Raw genomic sequence first — 23,189 nt, 5'->3', positions numbered from 1 at the left:
GATGCTTCCAAGTGTTTCATCAAGTACAAGCTTCATTTCCAAAACCCCAGCTAAGAAGCTTCTGTAAGATCTGTAACTGGGAGATTTAGTCTTCTGGAAGTGACATAAAAGGAAAACTGCCCTTGAACCTCAATGAAAAAGACCTTATCAGACACTGCTAATAACTGACACAACAATAAAGCAACAAGGAATAGATCTGGGAATCATACTTCTCAATTAGAAAAAAAATACATCATTTTGTCCTGACTACTGGAAGCCCATTCCATTAGGGAACCTCAAACTGAGGATTCTTAAAAATTCTTCAGAAACAGCTGATTTCAAAAATGGACAGATTCAATCCAAGACTATAGAATGAACCATCTACTTCGGAAGTGGACAACTTCTGCCCAAAACCGCAGAACGAGATGAATTTTCTGATTTTTTTTCCCAGCACTTTTTTCACCTGTCCTATGGTCTATCATGTTGTGTCACCCTCTGGAACATTAACATGATCTTTTTATCTTTTTTCTGCCCCCGCTATGGTTTTCTTCTACCATTTAAGAAAGAAAAAAGCAAAACTGTTTTGTACTTTTTCCCAGTCTCTAGCTATTGCTCTGAAGTTCACTGGTTCCAGGATTTATAATCCCTTGTTCTCCTTTCTGGCCAACATTTAATAGCCATCCCTTTAAACAGTTCAAAAGGTAGCGCTGGGCAAGGTGGCCCACGCCTGTAACCCCAGCACTTTGGGAGGCTAAGTCAGGCAGATCTCTTGAGTTCAGCAGTTCGAGACCAGTCTGGCCAACATGGTGAAACCCTGTCTCTACCAAAAGTACAAAAATAAGCCGGGTGTGGTGGTACCTGCCTGTATTCCCAGCTACTTACGAGGAACAAGAATTGCTTAAATCCGGGAGACGGATGTTGCAGTGAGCCGGGATCATGCCACTGCACACCAGCTTGTGACAGAGTGAGACTCTGTCTTAGAAAATAAATAAATAGATGCTGACTTAGGAAGATGGCCTAATAGGAACAGCTCCAGCCTGCAGCTCCCAGCGAGATCGACGCAGAAGATGGGTGATTTCTGCATTTCCAACTGAGGTGCCTGGTTCATCTCATTGGGACTGGGTGAACAGTGGGTATAGCCCACTGGGGGTGAACTGAAGCAGGGCATGGCATTGCCTCACCCAGGAAGCACACGGGGTCGGGGAATTTCCCTTTCCTAGCCAAAGGAAGCCGAGACAGACTGTACATGGAGAAACGGTACACTCCTGACCAAATACTGCACTTTTCCCACAGTCTCAGCAACTGGCAGATCATGAGATATCCTCCCATGCCTGGCTCGGTGGGTCCCATGCCCACGGAGCCTTGCTCACATCTAGCGCAGCAGTCTAAGATCAACCTGCTATGCTGCAGCTTGACGGGGGCAGGGGCTTCCACCACTGCTGAGCCTTGAGTAGCTTACTGTGTAAACAAAGTGGCTGGGAATCACAAACTGTGCAGAGCCCACTGCAGCTCAGCAAGGCCTACTGTCTTTATAGATTCCACCTCTGGGGGCAGGGCATATCTGAACAAAAGGCAGCAGACAGCTTCTGCAGACTTAAACATCCCTGTCAGACAGCTCTGAAGAGAGGAGTGGTTATCTCAGCATGGCGTTCAAGCTCCAAGAATGGACAGACTGCTTCCTCAAGTGGGTCCCTGACCCCGGGGAGTCTGACTGGGAAACACCTCCCAGTAGGGGCCAACAGACACCTCAAGCAGGCAGGTGCTCCTCTAGGACGAAGCTTCCAGAGGAAGGATCAGGCAGCAATATTTGCTGTTCCGCAGTCCCCGCTGGTGATACCTAGGCAAACAAGGTCTGGAGTGGACCTCCAGCAAACTCCAGTAGACCTGCAGCTGAGGAGTCTGACTGTTAGAAGGAAAAGTAACAAACAGAAAGGAATAGCATCAACATCAACAAAAAGGACATCCACACCAAGACCCCATCTGTAGGCCACCAACATCAAAGACCAAAGGTAGATTAAACCACAAAGATAGGGAGAAACCAGAACGGAAAAGCTGAAAATTCCAAACACCAGAGTGCCTCTTCTCCTCTAAAGGATCGCAGCTCCTTGCCAGCAACAGAACAAAACTGAATGGAGAATAAGTTTAACAAGTTGACAGAAGTAGGCTTCAGAAGGTCAGTAATAACAAACTTCTCTGAGCTAAAGGAGCATGTTCTAGCCTATCGCAAGGAAGCTAAAAACCTTGTAAAAAGGTTAGATGAATGGCTAACTAGAATAAAGAGTGTAGAGAAGACCTTAAATGACCTGATGGAGCTGAAAACCATCGCACGAGAACTTTGTGATGCATTTACAAGCTTCAATAACCGACTCAATCAAGTGGAAGAAAGGAGATCAGTGATTGAACATCAAATTATTGAAATAAAGAGAGAAGACAAGATTAGAGAAGAAAGAGTGAAAACAAAGAACAAAGCCTCCAAGAAAAATGAGACTATGTGGAAAGACCAAATCTACGTTTGATTGGTGTACCAGAAAGGGATGGGGAGAATGGAACCAAGTTAGAAAACACTCTTCAGGATATTATCCAGGAGAACTTCCCTAACCTAGCAAGGCAGGCCAACAGTCAAATTCAGGAAATACAGAGAACACCACAAAGATACTCCTTAAGAAGAGCAACCCCAAGACACATAATTGTCAGACTCACCCAGGTTGAAATGAAGGAAAATATGTTAAGGGCAACCAGAGAGAAAGGTCGGGTTACCCACAAAGGGAAGCCCATCAGACTAACAGCAGCTCTCTCAGCAGAAACCCTACAAGCCAGAAGAGTGGGGGCCAATATTCAACTTTTTTAAAGAAAAGAATTTTCAACCCAGAATCTCACATCCAGCCAAATTAAGCTTCATACATGAAGGAAAAATAAAATCTTTTACAGACAAGCAAATGCTGAGAGATTTTGTCACCACCAGGCCTGCCTTACAAGAGCTCCGGAAGGAAGCACTAAACGTGGAAAGGAACAACCAGTACCAGCCACTGGAAAAACATGCCAAATTGTAGAGACCATCAAAGCTATGAAGAAACTGCACCAATTAACGGACAACATAACCAGCTAACATCATAATGACAGGATCAAATCCACACATAACAATATTTACCAGGGGGTGGAGCCAAGATGGCCGAATAGGAACAGCTCCGGTCTCCAGCTCCCAGCCTGAGCGACACAGAAGACGGGTGATTTCTGCATTTCTGCTTGAGGTACCGGTTTCATCTCACTAGGGAGGGCCAAACAGTGGGTGCAGGACAGTCGGTGAAGCGCACTGTGCATGAGATGAAGCAGGGTGAGGCATTGCCTCACTCAGGAAGCGCAAGGGGTCAGGGAGTTCCCTTTCCTAGTCAAAGACAGGGGTAACAGAGGGCACCTGGAATATCGGGTCAGTCCCACCCTAATACTGCGCTTTTCCAACGGGCTTGGAAAATGGCACACTAGGAGATTGTGTCCCGCACCTGGCTCAGAGGGTCCTATGCCCACGGAGTCCCACTGATTGCTAGCACAGCAGTCTGAGATCAAGCTGAAAGGCAGCAGCAAGGCTGGGGGAGGGGCGCCCGCCATTGCCCAGGCTTGCTTAGGTAAACAAAGCAGCCAGGAAGCTCGAACTGGGTGGAGCCCACCACAGCTCAAGGAGGCCTGCCTGCCTCTGTAGGCTCCACCTCTGGGGGCAGGGCACAGACAAACAAAAAGTCAGCAGGAACCTCCTCAGAATTAAATGTCCCTGTCTGACTGACAGCTTTGAAGAGAGTAGTGGTTCTCCCAGCACGCAGCTGGAGATCTGAGAACGGACAGACTGCCTCCTAAAGTGGGTCCCTCACCCCCAGCAGCCTAACTGGGAGGCACCCCCACAGTAGGGAGAGACTGACACCTCACTCAGCTGGGTACTCCTCTGAGACAAAACTTCCAGACGAACTATCAGACAGCTGAATTTGTGGTCTCACGAAAATCCGCTGTTCTGCAGCCACCGCTGCTGACACCCAGCCAAACAGGGTCTGGAGTGGACCTCTAGTAAACTCCAACAGACCTGCAGCTGAGGGTCCTGTCTGGTAGAAGGAAAACTAACAAACAGAAAGGACATCCACACCAAAAACCCATCTGCACATCACCATCATCAAAGACCAAAAGTAGATAAAACCACAAAGATGGGGAAAAAACAGAGCAGAAAAACAGGAAACTCTAAAAAGCAGAGCACCTCTCCTCCTCCAAAGGAACACAGTTCCTCACCAGCAACGGAACAAAGCTGGATGGAGGATGACTTTGACGTGTTGAGAGAAGAAGGCTTCAGACAATCAAACTACTCCGAGCTACGGGAGGAAATTCAAAACAATAGCAAAGAAGTTAAAAACTTTGAAAAAAAATTAGAAGAATGGATAACTAGAATAACCAATGGAGAGAAGGGCTTAAAGGAGCTGATGGAGCTGAAAGCCAAGTTTCGAGAACTACGCAAAGATTGCAGAAGCCTCAGTAGCAGATGCGATCAACTGGAAGAAAGGGTATCGCTGATGGAAGATGAAATGAATGAAATGAAGCGAGAAGGGAAATTTAGAGAAAAAAGAATAAAAAGAAATGAACAAAGCCTCCAAGAAATTTGGGACTATGTGAAAAGACCAAACCTATGTCTGATTGGTGTACCTGAAAATGACGGGGAGAATGGAACCAAGTTGGAAAACACTCTGCAAGATATTATCCAGGAGAACTTCCCCAGTCTAGCAAGGCAGGCCAACATTCAGATTCAGGAAATACAGAGAATGCCACAAAGATACTCCTCAAGAAGAGCAACTCCAAGACACATAATTGTCAGATTCACCAAAGTTGAAATGAAGGAAAAAATGTTAAGGGCAGCCAGAGAGAAAGGTCGGGTTACCCACAAAGGGAAGACCATCAGACTAACAGCTGATCTCTTGGCAGAAACTCTACAAGCCAGAAGAGAGTGGGGGCCGATATTCAACATTCTTAAAGGAAAGAATTTTCAACCCAGAATTTCATATCCAGCCAAACTAAGCTTCATAAGTGAAGGAGAAATAAAATCCTTTACAGACAAGCAAATGCTGAGTGATTTTGTCACCACCAGGCCTGCCCTAAAAGAGCTCCTGGAGGAAGCACTAAACATGGAAAGGAACAACCGGTACCAGCCACTGCAAAAACATGCCAAATTGTAACGACCATCGAGGCTAGGAAGAAACTGCATCAACTAATGAGCAAAATAACCAACTAACATCATAATGACAGGATCAGATTCACACATAACAATATTAATGCTAAATGTAAATGGGCTAAATGCTCCAATTAAAAGACACAGACTGGCAAACTGGATAAGGAGTCAGGACGCATCAGTGTGCTGCATTCAGGAAACCCATCTCACGTGCAGAGACACACATAGACTCAAAATAAAGGGATGGAGGAAGATCTATCAAGCAAATGGAAAACAAAAAAAGGCAGGGGTTGCAATCCTAGTCTCTGATAAAATAGACTTTAAACCAACAAAGATCAAAAGAGACAAAGAAGGCCATTACATAATGGTAAAGGGATCAATTCAACAAGAAGAGCTAACTATCCTAAATATATATGCACCCAACACAGGAGCACCCAGATTCATAAAGCAAGTCCTGAGTGACCTACAAAGGGACTTAAACTCCCACACAATAATAATGGGAGATTTTAACACCCCACTGTCAACATCAGACAGATCAATGAGACAGAAAGTTAACAAGGATATCCAGGAATTGAACTCAGCTCTGCACAAAGTGGACCTAATAGACATCTACAGAACTCTCCACCCCAAATCAACAGAATATACATTTTTTTCAGCACCACACCACACCTATTCCAAAATTGACCACATAGTTGGAAGTAAAGCTGTCCTCAGCAAATGTAAAAGAACAGAAATTATAACAAACTGTCTTTCAGACCACAGTGCAATCAAACTAGAACTCAGGATTAAGAAACTCACTCAAAACCGCGCAACTACATGGAAACTGAACAACCTGCTCCTGAATGACTATTGGGTACATAATGAAATGAAGGCAGAAATAAAGATGTTCTTTGAAACCAATGAGAACAAAGACACAACATACCAGAATCTCTGGGACACGTTCACAGCAGTGTGTAGAGGGAAATTTATAGCACTAAATGCCCACAAGAGAAAGCAGGAAAGATCCAAAATTGACACCCTAACATCACAATTAAAAGAACTAGAAAAGCAAGAGCAAACACATTCAAAAGCTAGCAGAAGGCAAGAAATAACTAAAATCAGAGCAGAACTGAAGGAAATAGAGATACAAAAAAACCTTCAAAAAATTAATGAATCCAGGAGCTGGTTTTTTGAAAGGATCAACAAAATTGATAGACCGCTAGCAAGACTAATAAAGAAGAAAAGAGAGAAGAATCAAATAGACGCAATAAAAAATGAAAAAGGGGATATCACCACCGATCCCACAGAAATACAATCTACCATCAGAGAATACTACAAACAACTCTATGCAAATAAACTAGAAAATCTAGAAGAAATGGATAAATTCCTCGACAAATACACTCTCCCAAGACTAAATCAGGAAGAAGTTGAATCTCTGAATAGACCAATAACAGGTTCTGAAATTGTGGCAATAATCAATAGCTTGCCAACCAAAAAGAGTCCAGGACCTGATGGATTCACAGCCGAATTCTACCAGAGGTACAAGGAGGAACTGGTACCATTCCTCCTGAAACTATTCCAATCCATAGAAAAAGAGGGAATCCTCCCTAACACATTTTATGAAGCCAGCATCATCCTGATACCAAAGCCTGGCAGAGACATAACCAAAAAAAAGAATTTCAGACCAATATCCTTGATGAACATTGATGCAAAAATCCTCAATAAAATACTGGCAAACCGAATCCAGCAGCACATCAAAAAGCTTATCCACCATAATCAAGTGGGCTTCATCCCTGGGATGCAAGGCTGGTTCAACATACGCAAATCAATAAATGTAATCCAGCATATAAACAGAACCAAAGACAAAAACCACATGATTATCTCAATAGATGCAGAAAAGGCCTTTGACAAAATTCAACAACCCTTCATGCTAAAAACTCTCAATAAATTAGGTATTGATGGGACGTATCTCAAAATAATAAGAGCTATCTATGACAAACCCACAGCCAATATCATCCTGAATGGGCAAAAACTGGAAGCATTCCCTCTGAAAACTGGCACAAGACAGGGATGCCCTCTCTCACCGCTCCTATTCAACATAGTGCTGGAAGTTCTGGCCAGAGCAATCGGGCAGGAGAAGGAAATAAAGGGTATTCAATTAGGAAAAGAGGAAGTCAAATTGTCCCTGTTTGCAGATGACATGATTGTATATCTAGAAAACCCCATTGTCTCAGCCCAAAATCTCCTTAAGCTGATTAGCAACTTCAGCAAAGTCTCAGGATACAAAATCAATGTACACAAATCACAAGCATTCTTGTACACCAATCACAGACAAACAGAGAGCCAAATCATGAGTGAACTCCCATTCACAATTGCTTCAAAGAGAATAAAATACCTGGGAATCCAACTTACAAAGGATGTGAAGGACCTCTTCAAGGAGAACTACAAACCACTGCTCAATGAAATAAAAGAGGATACAAACAAATGGAAGAACATTCCATGCTCATGGGTTGGAAGAATCAATATCGTGAAAATGGCCATACTGCCCAAGGTAATTTATAGATTCAATGCCATCCCCATCAAGCTACCAATGACTTTCTTCACAGAATTAGAAAAAACTACTTTAAAGTTCATATGGAACCAAAAAAGAGCCTGCATTGCCAAGTCAATCCTAAGCCAAAAGAACAAAGCTGGAGGCATCATGCTACCTGACTTCAAACTATACTACAAGGCTACAGTAACCAAAACAGCATTGTACTGGTACTACAACAGAGACGTAGATCAATGGAACAGAACAGAGCCCTCAGAAATGATGCCGCATATCTACAACTATCTGATCTTTGACAAACCTGACAAAAACAAGCAATGGGGAAAGGATTCCCTATTTAATAAATGGTGCTGGGAAAACTGGCTAGCCATATGTAGAAAGCTGAAACTGGATCCCTTCCTTACACCTTATACAAAAATTAATTCAAGATGGATTAAAGACTTACATGTTAGACCTAAAACCATTAAAATCCTACAAGAAAACCTAGGCAATACCATTCAGGACATAGGCGTGGGCAAGGACTTCATGTCTAAAACACCAAAAGCAATGGCAATAAAAGCCAAAATTGACAAATGGGATCTAACTAAACTAAAGAGCTTCTGCACAGCAAAAGAAACTACCATTAGAGTGAACAGGCAACCTACAGAATGGGAGAAAATTTTTGCAACCTATTCATCTGACAAAGGGCTAATATCCAGAATCTACAAAGGACTCAAAGAAATTTACAAGAAAAAAACAAACAACCCCATCAAAAAGTGGGCAAAGGATATGAACAGACACTTCTCAAAAGAAGACATTTATGCAGCCAACAGACATATGAAAAAATGCTCATCATCACTGGCCATCAGAGAAATGCAAATCAAAACCACAATGAGATACCATCTCACACCAGTTAGAATGGTCATCATTAAAAAGTCAGGAAACAACAGGTGCTGGAGAGGATGTGGAGAAATAAGAACAGTTTAAAAAAGGCTGAGTTCATGTCCTTTGTAGGGACATGGATGAGGCTGGAAACCATCATTCTCAGCAAACTATTGCAAGAGCAAAAAACCAAACACTGCAGGTTCTCACTGATAGGTGGGAATTGAACAATGAGAACACTTGGACGACAAGAAGGGGAACATCACACACCAGGGCCTGTTATGGGGTGGGGGAATGGGGGAGAGAAAGCATTAGGAGATATACCTAATGTAAATGACCAGTTAACGGGTGCAGCACACCAACATGGCACATGTATACATATGTAACAAACCTGCACGTTGTGCACATGTACCCTAGAACTTAATGTATAATAAAAAAAAATTAATGTCAACGTAAAAAAAAAATAAACTCACTCAAAACCACACAACTACATGGAAACTGAACAACCTACTCCTGAATGACTACTGGGGGTAAAATAACGAAATGAAGGCAGTAATAAAGATGTTCTTTGAAACCAATGAGAAGAAAGACACAACACACCAGAATCTCTGGGACACATTTAAAGCAGTGCGTAGAGGGAAATTTAGAGCACTAAATGCCCACAAGGGAAAGGAGGAAAGATCTAAAATCAACACCCTAACATCAGAATTAAAAGACCTAGAGAAGCAAGAGCAAACAAATTCAAAAGCTAGCAGAAGGCAAGAAATAAGTAAGATCGGAGCAGAACTGAAGGAGATAGAGACACAAAATCCCTTCAAAAAAATCAATGAATCCAGAAGGTGGTTTTTGAAAAGATCAACAAAATAGACCACTAGCAAAACTCATAAAGAAGAAAAGAGAGAAGATTGAAGACATAAATGTTAGACATAAAACCATAAAAACCCTAGAAGAAAACCTAGGCAATACCATTCAGGACATAGGCATGGGGAAGGACTTCATGTTTAAAACACAAAAAGCAATGGCAACAAAAGCCAAAATTGACAAATGGGATCTAATTAAACTAAAGAGCTTCTGCACAGCAAAAGAAACTACCAGAGTTTCTTTTCAGGTGAAAAGAGTGAACAGGTAACCTACAGAATGGGAGAAAATTTTTGCAATCTACTCATCTGACAAAGGGCTAATATCCAGAATCTACAATGAACACAAACAAATTTACAAGAAAAAAGCAAACAACCCCATCAAAAAGTGGGAGAAGGATATGAACAGACACTTCTCAAAGAAGACATTTATGCAGCCAAAAGACACAAGAAAAAAGGCTGATCATCACTGGCCATCAGAGAAATGCGAATCAAAACCACAATGAGATACCATCTCACACCAGTTAGAATGGTGATCATTAAAAAGTCAGGAAACAACAGGTGCTGGAGAGGATGTGGAGAAATAGGAACACTTTGACACTGTTGGTGGGACTGTAAACTAGTTCAACCATTGTGGAAGTCAGTGTGGCAATTCCTCAGGGATCTAGAACTAGAAATACCATTTGACCCAGCCATCCCATTACTGGGTATATACCCAAAGGATTATAAATCATGCTGCTGTAAAGACACATGCACACGTATGTTTATAGCGGCACTATTCACGATAGCAGAGACTTGGAACCAACCTAAATGTCCAACAAGGATAGACTGGATTAAGAAAATGTGGCACATATACACCATGGAATACTATGCAGCCATAAAAAATGATGAGTTCATGTCGTTTGTAGGGACATGGATGAAGCTGGAAATCATCATTCTCAGCAAACTATCACAAGGACAAAAAACCAAACACTGCATGTTCTCACTCATAGGTGGGAATTGAACAATGAGAACACATGGACATAGGAAAGGGAACATCACACACCAGGGCCTGTTGTGGGGTGGGGGGAGGGCAGAAGGATAGCATTAGGAGATATACCTAATGTTAAATGACGAGTTAATGGGTGCAGCACACCAACATGGCACATGTACGCATATGTAGCAAACCTGCACATTGTGCACATGTACCCTAAAACTTAAAGTATAATAATAATAAAATTTAAAAAACGTATAATAAAAAAATTTTTAAAAAGAATAGAACAGATCAAGATATAACACAAATGGAAAAGATACATTTGTTTTATTAAATGTTTCTTTCTGTTGTGAGTGTGTGTGTGTGTGTGTGTAATGGGCAGTGATATAAAAAGTACTATGAATAACAATAAATTTTTTATCTTTCTAATTTTTAAATGAATAAAACTTTAAAATTAAAAAAAGAATCAAATAGATGCAGTAAAAAATGATAAAGGGGATATCACCACGGATCTCACAGAAATACAAACTACAATCAGAGAATACTATAAATAACTCTATGCAAATAAACTAGAAAATCTAGAAGAAATGGATAAATTCCTGGACACATACACCCTTCCAAGACTAAACCAGGAAGCAGTTGAATCCCTGAATAGACCAACAACAGGTTCTGAAATTGAGGCAATAATTAATAGCCTACCAACCAAAAAAAGTCCAGGACCAGACGATTCACAGCTGCATTCTACCACAGGTAAAAAGAGGAGTTGGTACCATTCCTTCTGAAACTATTTCAATCAATAGAAAAAGAGGGAATCCTCTCTAACTCATTTTATGAGGCCAGCATCATCCTGATACCAAAGCCTGGTAGAGACAAAACAAAAAAAAGAGAATTTTAGGCCAATATCCCTGATGAACATCTGTGCGAAAATCCTCAATAAAATACTGGCAAATTGAATCCAGCAGCACATCAAAAAGCTTATCCACTATGATCAAGTCAGCTTCATCCCTGGGATTCAAGAGTCTGGTTCAACATATGCAAATCAATAAACGTAATCCATCACATAAACAGAACCAACGACAAAAACCACATGATTATCTCAATAGATGCAGAAAACGTCTTTGACAAAATTCAACAGCCCTTCATGCTAACAACTCTCAATAAACTAGGTATTCATGGAATGTATCTCAAAATAATAAGAGCTGTTTATGACAAACCCACAGCGAATATCATACTGAATTGGCAAAAACTGGAAGCATTCCCTTTGAAAACTGACAAAAGACAAGGATGCCATCTCTCACCACTCCTATTCAACATAGTGTTGGAAGATCTTCTGGCTAGGGCAATCAGGCAAGAGAAAGAAATAAAGGGTATTCAATTAGGATAAGAGGAAGTCAAATTGTCCCTGTTTGCAGATGACACGATTGTATATTTAGAAAACCCCATCGTTTTAGCCCAAAATCTCCTTAAGTGGATAAGCAACTTCAACAAAGTCTCAGAATACAAAATCAATGTGCAAAAATCACAAGCATTCTTATACACTAATAACAGACAAACAGAGAGCCAAACATGAGTGAACTCCCATTCACAATTGCTCCAAAGAGAATAAAATACCTAGGAATCCAACTTACAAGCAATGTGAAGGACCTCTTCAAAGAGAACTACAAACCACTGCTCAACAAAATGAAAGAGGACACAAACAAACGAAAGAACATTCCATGCTCATGGATAGGAAGAATCAATATTGTGAAAATGGCCATACTGCCCAAGGTAATTTATAGATTCAATGCCATCCCCATCAAGCTACCAGTGACTTTCTTCACAGAATTGGAAAAAACTACTTTAAACTTCACATGGAACTAAAAAAGAGCCCACATAGCCAAGAAAATCCTAAATAAAAAGAACAAAGCTGGAGGCATCACCCTACCTGACTTCAAACTATACTACAAGGCTACAGTAGCCAAAACAGCATAGTCCTGGTACTAAAACAGATACGTAGACTAATGGAACAGAACAGATGCCTCAGAAACAACATCACACATCTACAACCATCTGATCTTTGACAAACTGGACAAAAAGAAACAATGGGGAAATGATTCCCTATTTAATAAATGGTGCTTAGAAAACTGGCTAGCCATATGTAGAAAGCTGAAACTGGATCCCTTCTTTACACCTTCTACAAAAATTAATTCAAGATTGATTAAACACTTAAATGTATAACCTAAAACCATAAAAACCCTAGAAGAAAACCTAGGCAATACCATTCAGGACATAGGCATGGGCAAGGACTTCATGACTAAAACACCAAAAGCAATGGCAACAGAAGCCAAAATAGACAAATGGGATCTAATTAAACTAAAGAGTTTCTGCACAGCAAAAGAAACTACCATCAGAATGAACAGGCCACCTATAGAATGGGAGAAAATTTTTGCAATATTCTCTCTGACAAAGGGCTAATATCCAGAATCTACAAAGAACTCAAACAAATTTACAAGAAAAAAACAAACAACCCCATCAAAAAGTGGATAAAGGACATGAACAGACACTTCTCAAAAGAAGACATCTATGCTGCCAACAAACACATGAAAAAACGCTAATCATCACTGGTCATCAGATAAATGCAAATCAAAACCACAATCCACAAAAACCACATATCACAGTTAGGATAGTGATCATTAAAATGTCAGGAAACAACAGATGCTGGAGAGGATGTGGAGAAATAGGAATGCTTTTACACTGTTGGTGGGGGTGTAAATTAGTTCACCCATTGTGGAAGACAGTGTGACGATTCCTCAAGGATCTAGAACTAGAAATACCATTTGACCCAGCGATCCCATCACTGGGTATATACCCAAAAGATTATAAATCATGCTACCATAAAGACACATGCACATGTATGTTTATTGTGGCACTATTCACAATAGCAAAGACTTGGAAACCCAAATGTCCATCAATGATAGACTGGATTAAGTAAATGTGGCACATATAGACCATGGAATACTATGCAGCCATAAAAAAGGATGAGTTCATGTCCTTTGCAGGGACATGGATGAAGCTGAAAACCATCATTCTCAGCAAACTATCAGAAGGACAGAAAACCAAACACTGGATGTTCTCACTCATAGGTGTGAACTGAACAGTAAGAACGCTTGGACACAGGGCGGGGAACTTCACACACTGGTGCCTGTCAGGGTGTGGGGGTGCTGGCAGATGGATAGCATTAGGAGAAATACCAAATGTAAATGACGAGTTGATGGTGCAGTAAACCAACATGGCACATGTGTACCTATGTATCAAACCTGCATGTTGTGCACATGTACCCTAGAACTTAAAGTATAGGAATAATAATAATAAAAGGGTTAAGATTTTAAATGCTATGCTACATATATTTTACTACAATAACATTTTCCAAGGCCTGATGCAGTGGCTCATGCCTGTAATTCCATGTACTTGGGATGCTGAGGCGGGAGGATCACTTGAGGCCAGGAGTTTGAAACCAGCCTGAGAAACATAGCAAAATCCTGTCTCTACAAAATTTTTTAGAAATTAAAAATTTCCCAAAAGGGAAACAGAGAAAAAAATCCAGGACTATAGGAGGAACAGTCTGTGCCCCGCACCTTCCTTACTGATGTCTTTTAGAACATCACAAACTAAATTCAGGATGGCACTGGGGAACCCTAAGCCACAATTCATAAGTAACACTGGCAGCAATCTTCTTTCAGTACCATCATGACAGCTGCCTCTGAGGCAGCTGCTACATTTCCCGTCTCCCACCTCTGCTTCTTGGGTTACAACTTTACCCTCACAATCTCTCTTTTCCACTCTGCCAGCATACTGAACGTTTCTCACCAACAACTTCCTTCCAATCCACCCATCCCGGTGAAAATCTTCAGCCTACATTTATGTTCCTATCTTACTGACCAATCTATGTCTAGAACAGGACTCTCAACACTGTGCTGCTTTAGGTCATACCTCCAGCTTGATGACACTGTTTGAATAGTGAGTCTGAAATATGGGAATTGACTCTGACAAACACACTTAATATTAAGCCTTTAGTTTGCCTTTATTCTGGTTCTGTGTGATCATAGGCAATATACCACTCGGAGCTCAGCATCCTCATTGGTAAGATAGGAATAGCATTGTCTTCCTCGAAGAGTTATTTTTTAGGATTAAATAAGACTAACATGTGGAACATATCTAGTACATAATAGAGTCTAAGTAAACTTTAGTTACCTTCCCCTTCTTGATAACATGTTATTACCAGAAACTGGGATGCTGGGGTAGGAGTGGCCCTGCATTTCTAGCATTTTGAGGGTGACATCAGGCAGACAACCTTACCTTCAGACATGCTAATATTCATGCCTCTGCCAAACACCAATCCTGGGATGAAGGGAGGATGGATTTGTCTTATTATGGCAACCTTCTGTTCTTCTGCACTAAAGACCACTGCTATTTAGAAAAAACATCCTCCAGTGAATAATTTTGTGAATTAACTACCTTACAGTTTCAAAGCAAACCATTACGTCTTTTGAGGAAAGCTGAGTTTTCTTTCATTTTTATTTATTTGTTTATAAATACACAAAATTATTCTCACTCTGTCACCCAGGCTGGAGTGCAGTGGTGAGATCTTGGCTCACTGCAATCTCTGTCTGGGTTCAAGTGATTCTCCTGCCTCAGTCTCCTGGGTAGCTGGGATTACAGGTGCGTGCCACCATGTCTGGCTAATTTTTGTATTTTTAGTAGAGATGGGGTTTCACTATGTTGGTCAGGCTGGTCTCGAACTCCTGACCTTGTGATCCACCCACCTTGGCCTCCCAAAGTGCTGGGATTACAGGGGTGAGCCACTGTGCCTGGCCTGAGTTTTCATATGTCTTGTATATTGAGCTTGCTTAGAGTAAGACACAGCTCTACAATAGAGGACCACAATATCAAGGAAGTGGAATTACCCTTCTTCCAGGCAAAGCGTCATTTATTCATAAATGTATCCATTCAACGTTTATTATGTGCCACTATGAGCCATCCCTGGGGATACAGAGTTGGAAAAACTGTGGTTCCTACCCACAAGGAGCTCACAGCCTAGTGAGGGAGACAGAGAAGTAATTAGACAATTACAGTACAGTGCACTAGGTGTTGTGATTGAGGGAAATTTTAGGAACAGGTTGGTAGGAGGCAACACTTGCGTTGTCTTGAAGTTCATGTATGAGATATAAAAAGTCACCCCATTGCTATTATTATTTTTTCTAGGATTGCATATACATATGTAAATTCATAGAAAAACCTCTGGAAGGATCACACCAAACTAGACATTTATAGTCAACAAGTATTTCCTAGATCCCTACCATGTGCCAGGTGCTTTTCTAGGCACTTGGGACATATCACTGAACACAACAGACCAAGATCCCTGCCCTTGTTGGTTGGGGCTTATATTTTAGCAGAAGGAGACACATAGTAAAAAATAAATAAGTAAAATATATATTGTATGTTGTAAGGTGATAGGTGCTATGAAAGAAAAAAGAAAAAGTTTAGTAGAGATAGAGAGTACTTGGGGAAACGTAGTTAGGCTGCAGTATTAAATATAGTGATCATAGTTGACCTCCTTGAGATGGTGGAAGTTGAGTAGAGACTGGAAGTAGGTGAGGAAACTAGCCAAGTGAATATCTGGGGAAATAGTGTTCCAGGAAGGGACAAGAATTAAAGAAAGACCCTAAAGCAGACATGCGGCTGACATGTTGGAGAAACAGCAAGGTCATTAATGCTGGAGCCGAGTGAATGAGGGATAGAACAAGAGGAAGTGAGGTTAGAGAGTTAAAAGTATCCTGATGAAGACTGCAATTTCATTTACAATAGCCATGAAAAACCAAAATACCTAGGAATACATTTAACCAAGGAGGTGAAAAGTCTCTACAAGAAGAACTAAAAAACACTGATAAAAGAAATTACAGACAATGTAAACAAATGGAAAAACTGATTGGAGGAATCAATATCATTAAAATGGCCACACCACTCAAAGCAATCTACAGATTCAACACAATTCCTATCAAGTTACCAATGTCATTCTCCACTGAATTAAGAAAAAACCTATTCTACAATGCATATGGATCCAAAGAAAGAGCCTGAATAGCCAAACCAATTCTGAAAGAATAAAGCTGGAGGCATCACATTACTGGACTGCAAACTATACTACAAGGCTACAGTAACCAAAGCAGCATGGTATTGGTACAAAAATGGATATATAGAACAATGGAACAGAATGGAGAACCCAGAAACAAAGCCACACACTTACACCCAACAGACCTTTGACAAAATTGACAAAATAAACCATGGTGAAAAGACACCCTAGTCAATAAATTGTGCTGGGATAGCTGGCTAGCTACATGCAGAAGAATGAAACTGGATCAATACCTCTCACTATATATAAAAATGAAGTCAAGACGAGTTAAACATTTAAATGTAAGACCTCAAACTATAAAAATCTTAAAAGAAAACCTAGGAAAATTCTTCTGGACATTGGCCTAGGTAAAGAACTCATGACTAAGACCTCAGAAGCAAATGCAACAAAAACAAAAATTGACAAGTGGGACCTAATTAAGCCAAAGATCTTCTGCATAGCAAAAGAAACCATCAACAGAATAAACAGAAAACGTACAGAATGGGAGAAAATATTTGCAAACTGTGCATCTGACAAAGGACAAATATCCTGAATCTATAAGGAACCTAAACAAATCAATGAGAAAAATCAGCCCCATTAGAGTGTGGGCAAAGGACATGAACAGACACTTCTCAAAAAGGCAAAAAAGTGGCCAAAAAAACATACGAAAAAAATTCTTAACATCACTAATCATCAGAGAAATGCAAACCAAAACCACAATGAGATGACATCTCACACCAGTCAGAATGGCTGTTATTAAAGACTAAAAATAACAGACACTGGCAAGGCTGGGGAGAAAAGGGAATGCTCATAGATTGTTGGTGGGAATTTAAGTTAGTTCAGCTGCTGTGAAAAGCAATTTGGAGATTCCTCAAAGAACTAAGAATAGAACTACCATTCAACCCAGCAATCCCATTCCTGGACATAAACCCAAAGCAAAAGAAGAAATCATTATATAAAAAGACACCTACATTTGTATGATCATCGCAGCACTACTGACAATAGCAAAGTCATGGAATCAAATGAGGTGCCCATCAATAGTGGATTAGATAAAGAAAATGTGATACATATACATCATGGAATACTATGTGGCCATAAAAGGAATGAGATCATGTCCTTTGCACCAACATGCATGCATCCGAAGGCCATTATCCTGTCAATTAATGCAGCAATAGAAAATCAAATACTGCATGTTCTCACTTATAAGTGGGAGCTAAACAATGGGTACACATGGACATAAAGGTGAATACAATAGACACTGGGGATGCCAGAATAGAATTTCCATAAGTAAAAACAAATAAATATTGAAGTATGGGATATGATGAAGATGGCATCTTAAATTGGTTGGAGAAAAGGTGAACAATTCAGTAAATAGTTGGGACAACCAGATAGCCATATGAAAAAAATAAAGTAGATTCATACTTCACACTGTACACCAGGATAAACCAGAGAGGAATCAATTATTTAAATATAAAGCATTATAAAAAAAAGCACTGAAAAGAAACATGGAAGAATTCCTTTCTAACCTTAGAGTTCCAGGGAAAGCCTTCCTAACCATGATTCAAGATTCAAATGCCATAAAAGATGCCCTAGGATTCCATAAAAGACCAGCAGTCCAGTAGAAAAATGGGCAAGCCTCACCATCACTGGTCATTAGAGAAATGCAAATTAAAACCACAATGAGATACCATCTCATGCCAGTTAGAATGGCGATCATTAAAAAGTCAGGAAACAACAGATGCTGGAGAGGATGTGGAGAAATAGGAATGCTTTTACACTATTTGCAATGACACACATAGGCTCAAAATAAAGGGATAGAGAAAGCTCTACCAGGCAAATGGTAAACAGAAAAAAGCAAGGATTGCAATCCTAGTTTCAGACAAAAAAGACTTTAAAGTGACAAAGATAAAAAAAGACAAGGAAGGGCATTACATAATGATAAAGAGTTCAATTCAACACGAAGATCTGACTATGATAAACATATTTGCACCCAACACAGGAACACCCACATTAACAAAGCAAGTTCTTAGAGACCTTCAAAGAGACAGACTCCCACATGATAATAGCGGGAGACTTTACCACCCCGCTGACAATATTAGACAAATCATCGAGACAGAAAATTAACAAACATATTCAGGACCTAAACTCAGTGCTGAATAAAATGGACCTGATAGACATCTACTGAACTCTCCACCCCAAAACAACAGAATGTACATTCTTCTCATTGCCATATGGCACGTACTCTAAAATTGATCACATAATCAGAAGTAAAACACTCCTCAGCAAATGCAGAAGAACTGAAATCAAAATAAACAATCTCTTGGACCACAGCACAATCAAATTAGAAATCCAGACTAAGAAATTCACTCTAAATCGCACGATTAAATGGAAGTTGAATAATTTGCTCCTGAATGACTTTTGGGTAAATAATAAAATAAAGGCAAACACCAAAAAGTTTTTTGAAACTAATGAGAAGAAAAGATACAACACATCAGAATCTTTGGGACACAGCTATGGCAGTGTTAAGAGGGAAATTTATAGCACTAAATGCCCACATAAAAAAGTTAGAAAGATCTCAATTTAACAACCTAACGTCACTACTAAAAGGACTAGAGAACCAAAAGCAAACCAATCCCAAAAGTAGCAGAACACAACAAATAACCAAAATCAGAACTGAATCAAAGGAGACTGAGACCCAAAAAGCCATAAAAAGATTAACAAATTCAGGAGCTGTTTATTTTTAAATTAATAAAATAGGCCACTAACTAGACTAATAAAGGAGAAAAGAGGAAAGATACAAATATATACAATCAAAAATGACAAAAGGAATATTACCACTGACCCCATAGAAATACAAGTAACGATCAGAGAATCCTATGAGCACCTCTATGCACACAAACTAGAAAATCTAGAAGAGATGGATAAATTCCTGGACACGTACACCCTCCCAAGACTGAACTATAAAAAAGTTGGATCCTTGAACATACCAATAATTAGTTGGAAATTGAGTCTGTACCATACAGCCTAAAAAAAAAAAAAAGCCCACGACAAGATAGATTCACGGCTGAATTCTACTAGATGTACAAAGAAGAGCTGGTACCATTCCTGCAGAAACTATTCCAAATAATTGAGGAGAAAGGACTCCTCCCTAATTCATTCTATGAGGCCAGCATCATTCTGTTATCAAAACCTGGCAGGGACACATACCAAAAACAAAGCAAAACAAAACAACAACAACAACAACAACAACAAAACTTCAGGCCAATATCCTCCATCAACGTATCAAAAATCCTTAACAGAATACTGGCAAACCAAATCCAGCAACATATCAAAAAGTTTACCCAATACAATCAACTAGGCTTTACTTCTCGGATGCAAAGTTGTTTCAACATGTGCAAATCAATAAATGTAGTTCATCATATCAACAGAACTAAAGACGAAAACCACATGATTATCTGGGCAGATGTGGAAAAGGCTTTTGATAAAATTCAACAACCTTTCATGTTAAAAAATCTCTCAATATACTAGGTATTGAAATAACATATGTCAAAATAATAAGAGACATCTTTGAAAAACCCACAGCAAACATCATACTGAATGGGCGAAAGCTGGAAACATTCGCCTTGAAAACTGGCACAAGACAAGAACTCTCTCTCTCACCACTCCTATTAGACACATCAGAAAAGAAAACTATAGGCTAATATCTCTGATGAATATTGATGAAAAATCCCCCAAAAATTCAGCAAGCTGAATTCAACACTACAATAGAAAGATCTTTCATCATGACCAAGTTAGATTTATCCCTGGGATGTGAGGATGGTTCAACATATGCAAATCAATCACCTTGATACATCATATCAACAGAATGAAGGATAAAACTATATGATCATTTGAATTGGTGCTGAAAAAGCATTTGATAAAATTCAATATCCCTTCATGATAAAAACTCTCACAAAAACTGGGGATAAAACAAACTTACCTCAACATAATAAAAGCCATGTATGAGAGACCCACAGCTAGTATCATACTGAATGGAGAAAAACAGAAATACTTTCCTTTAAGATCTGGAACATGACAAGGATGCCCACTTTCACCACTGTTATTCAACATAGTACTGGATGTCCTAGCTAGAGAAATCAAACAAGAGAAAGCCATAAAGGGCATCCAAATTGGAAAAGAAAAGGCCAAAGTATTCTTGTTTGCTGATGACATTATCTTACATTTGCAAAAACCCAAAGACTCCACCAGAAAACTATTAGAACTGATAAATTCAGTAAACTTACGGGATACAAAATCACCATGCAAAAATCAGTAGCATTTCTATATGCCAACAATGAGCAATGTGAAAAAGAAATTTTAAAGTTATTCCATTTACAGTAGCCACACATAAAATTAATACCAAGGAATTAACTTAACCAAATAAGTGAAAGATCTCTATAATAAAAACTGTAAAACACTGATGAAGGAAATTGAAGAAGACAACAAAAAAATGAAAAGATATTCCATGCTCATGGATTGAAATAATGAATATTGTTCAAATGTCCATACCACCCCAAATAATCTACAGATTCAATGCAATCCCTATCAAGATACCAATGACATTTTTCACAGAAATGGAGAAAACGATCCTAAAATTTATATGGAACCACAAAAGACCAGAACAGCCAAAGCTATCCTAAGGAAAAGGACAAACCTGGAGGAATCACATTACCTGACTCCAAATTATGTACTACAGAGCTAGAGTAACCAAAACAACATGGTGCTGGCATATAAACAGACACATACACCAATGCAACAGAATAGAGAACCCAAAAACAAATCCACACACCTACAGATAACTCATTTTTGACAAAGGTGGCAAGAACATACACTGGGGAAAAGACAGTCTTTTCAGTAAGTGGTACTAAGAAAACTAGATATCTATAGGCAGAAGAATGAAACCATACCCTATTTCTCACTATATACAAAAATCAAATCAAAATGGATTAAATACTTAAATCTAAGACCTCAAACTATGGAACTACCACAAGAAAACTTTGGGAAAACTCTCCAGGACATTGGACTGGGCAAAAATTTCTTGAGTAATACCCAACAAGCACAGGAAACCAAAGCAAAAACAAACAAATGGGATCATGTATAGTTAAAAAGCTTCTGCAAAGCAAAGAAAACAATCAACACAGCGATGAGGCAACATGCAGAATGGATTTGCCAACTATCCATCTGAGAAGGGATTAATAACCAAAAGATATAATGAGCCCAAGCAACTGTATAGGAAAAAAAATCTAATAATCAGATTAAAATGGGCAAAAGATCTGAACAGACATGTCTCAAAAGAAGACATACAAATGACAAACATGCATATGAAAAGATGCTCAACATCACTGATCACCAGAGAAATGTAAATCAAAACTATAGTGAAGTATCATCTCACCTCAATTAAAATGGCCTATATCCAAAAGACAGGCAATGAAGAAATGCTAGTGAGGATGTGGAGAAAAGGGAACCCTTGTACACTGTTGGTGGGAAAGTAAATTAGTACAACCACTATGGAGAGCAGTTTGCAGATTCCTCAGAAAAGAAAAAATTGAGATGCCATATGATCCAACAACCCCACTGTTATGTATATACCGAAAAGAAAGGAAATCAGTAAAGCTAAGAGATACCTGCATTCCTATGTTTGTTGCAGCACTGTTTACAATAGCTAAGATTTGGAAGCAACCTAAGTGTCCATCAACAGATGAATGGATAAAGAAAACATGGTACATATACACAATGGAGTAATAGTCAGCCACAAGAAAGAATGAGATGCACTCATTTGCAGCAGCATGGGTGGAACTGGAGATAACTATGTTACGTGAAATAAGCCAGGCAAAGAAAGACAAACATCGTGTGTTCTCACTTATTTGTGGGATCTAAAAATGAAAGCAGTTGAACTCATGGCATAGACAGTAGAAAGATGGTTACCAGAGGCTGGAAAAGTAGTGGGGTGTTGGGGGAGTGAGGTGGGATTGTTAATAAGTACATAAAAAAATAGAAAGAATGGATGAGACATACTATTGATAGCAAAACAGGATGACTACAGTCAGTAACAACTTAATTGTACATTTTAAAATGACTAAAAGAGTGTAACTGGATTGCTTGTAAAACAAAGGATAAACACTGGAGGGAACTGATACTGCATTCTCCACGATGTGCTTGTTTCCCATTAAATGCCTTTATCAAAACATCTCATGTACCCCATAAATATATACACCTGCTATGTACCAACAAAAAAATTTAAAAACTATATAATGAATAAACCTAAAAAAAACCCCTCAAATGTGGCATACCTTTCAGGACTTCATAAAATCCAGTAAAAGAGAGGATTCAAGCTTGATACCAGGATTAACCTCCTTATAGTTACCTACCTTAAAGTGTGAAGAAATGTGACCCTTGTGGACAGCATTATTAGAGATTCATTAAAAGGTAAAAGGCCTGTGTTGCTTTTCAAAGCCCAAATAATTCAATTAAGTTTTCGGAAGTGGATGTCAATGAGCAGCAGTCTGTTTGGAAAAGAGGATATAGAAAGAGGGAGGAGAGGCTAAGGGAAGGGGAGGGGTGCTAATATCCTTATTTTATGGGAAACTGACGAAGGTGTACGCTAGAAACTGAGA

This window comes from Nomascus leucogenys, unplaced genomic scaffold (genome assembly GCF_006542625.1).
Source record: "Nomascus leucogenys isolate Asia unplaced genomic scaffold, Asia_NLE_v1 000790F_90641_qpd_obj, whole genome shotgun sequence".
Taxonomy (NCBI): Eukaryota; Metazoa; Chordata; class Mammalia; order Primates; family Hylobatidae; genus Nomascus; species Nomascus leucogenys.
Note: the sequence above shows the minus strand (reverse complement) of the source record.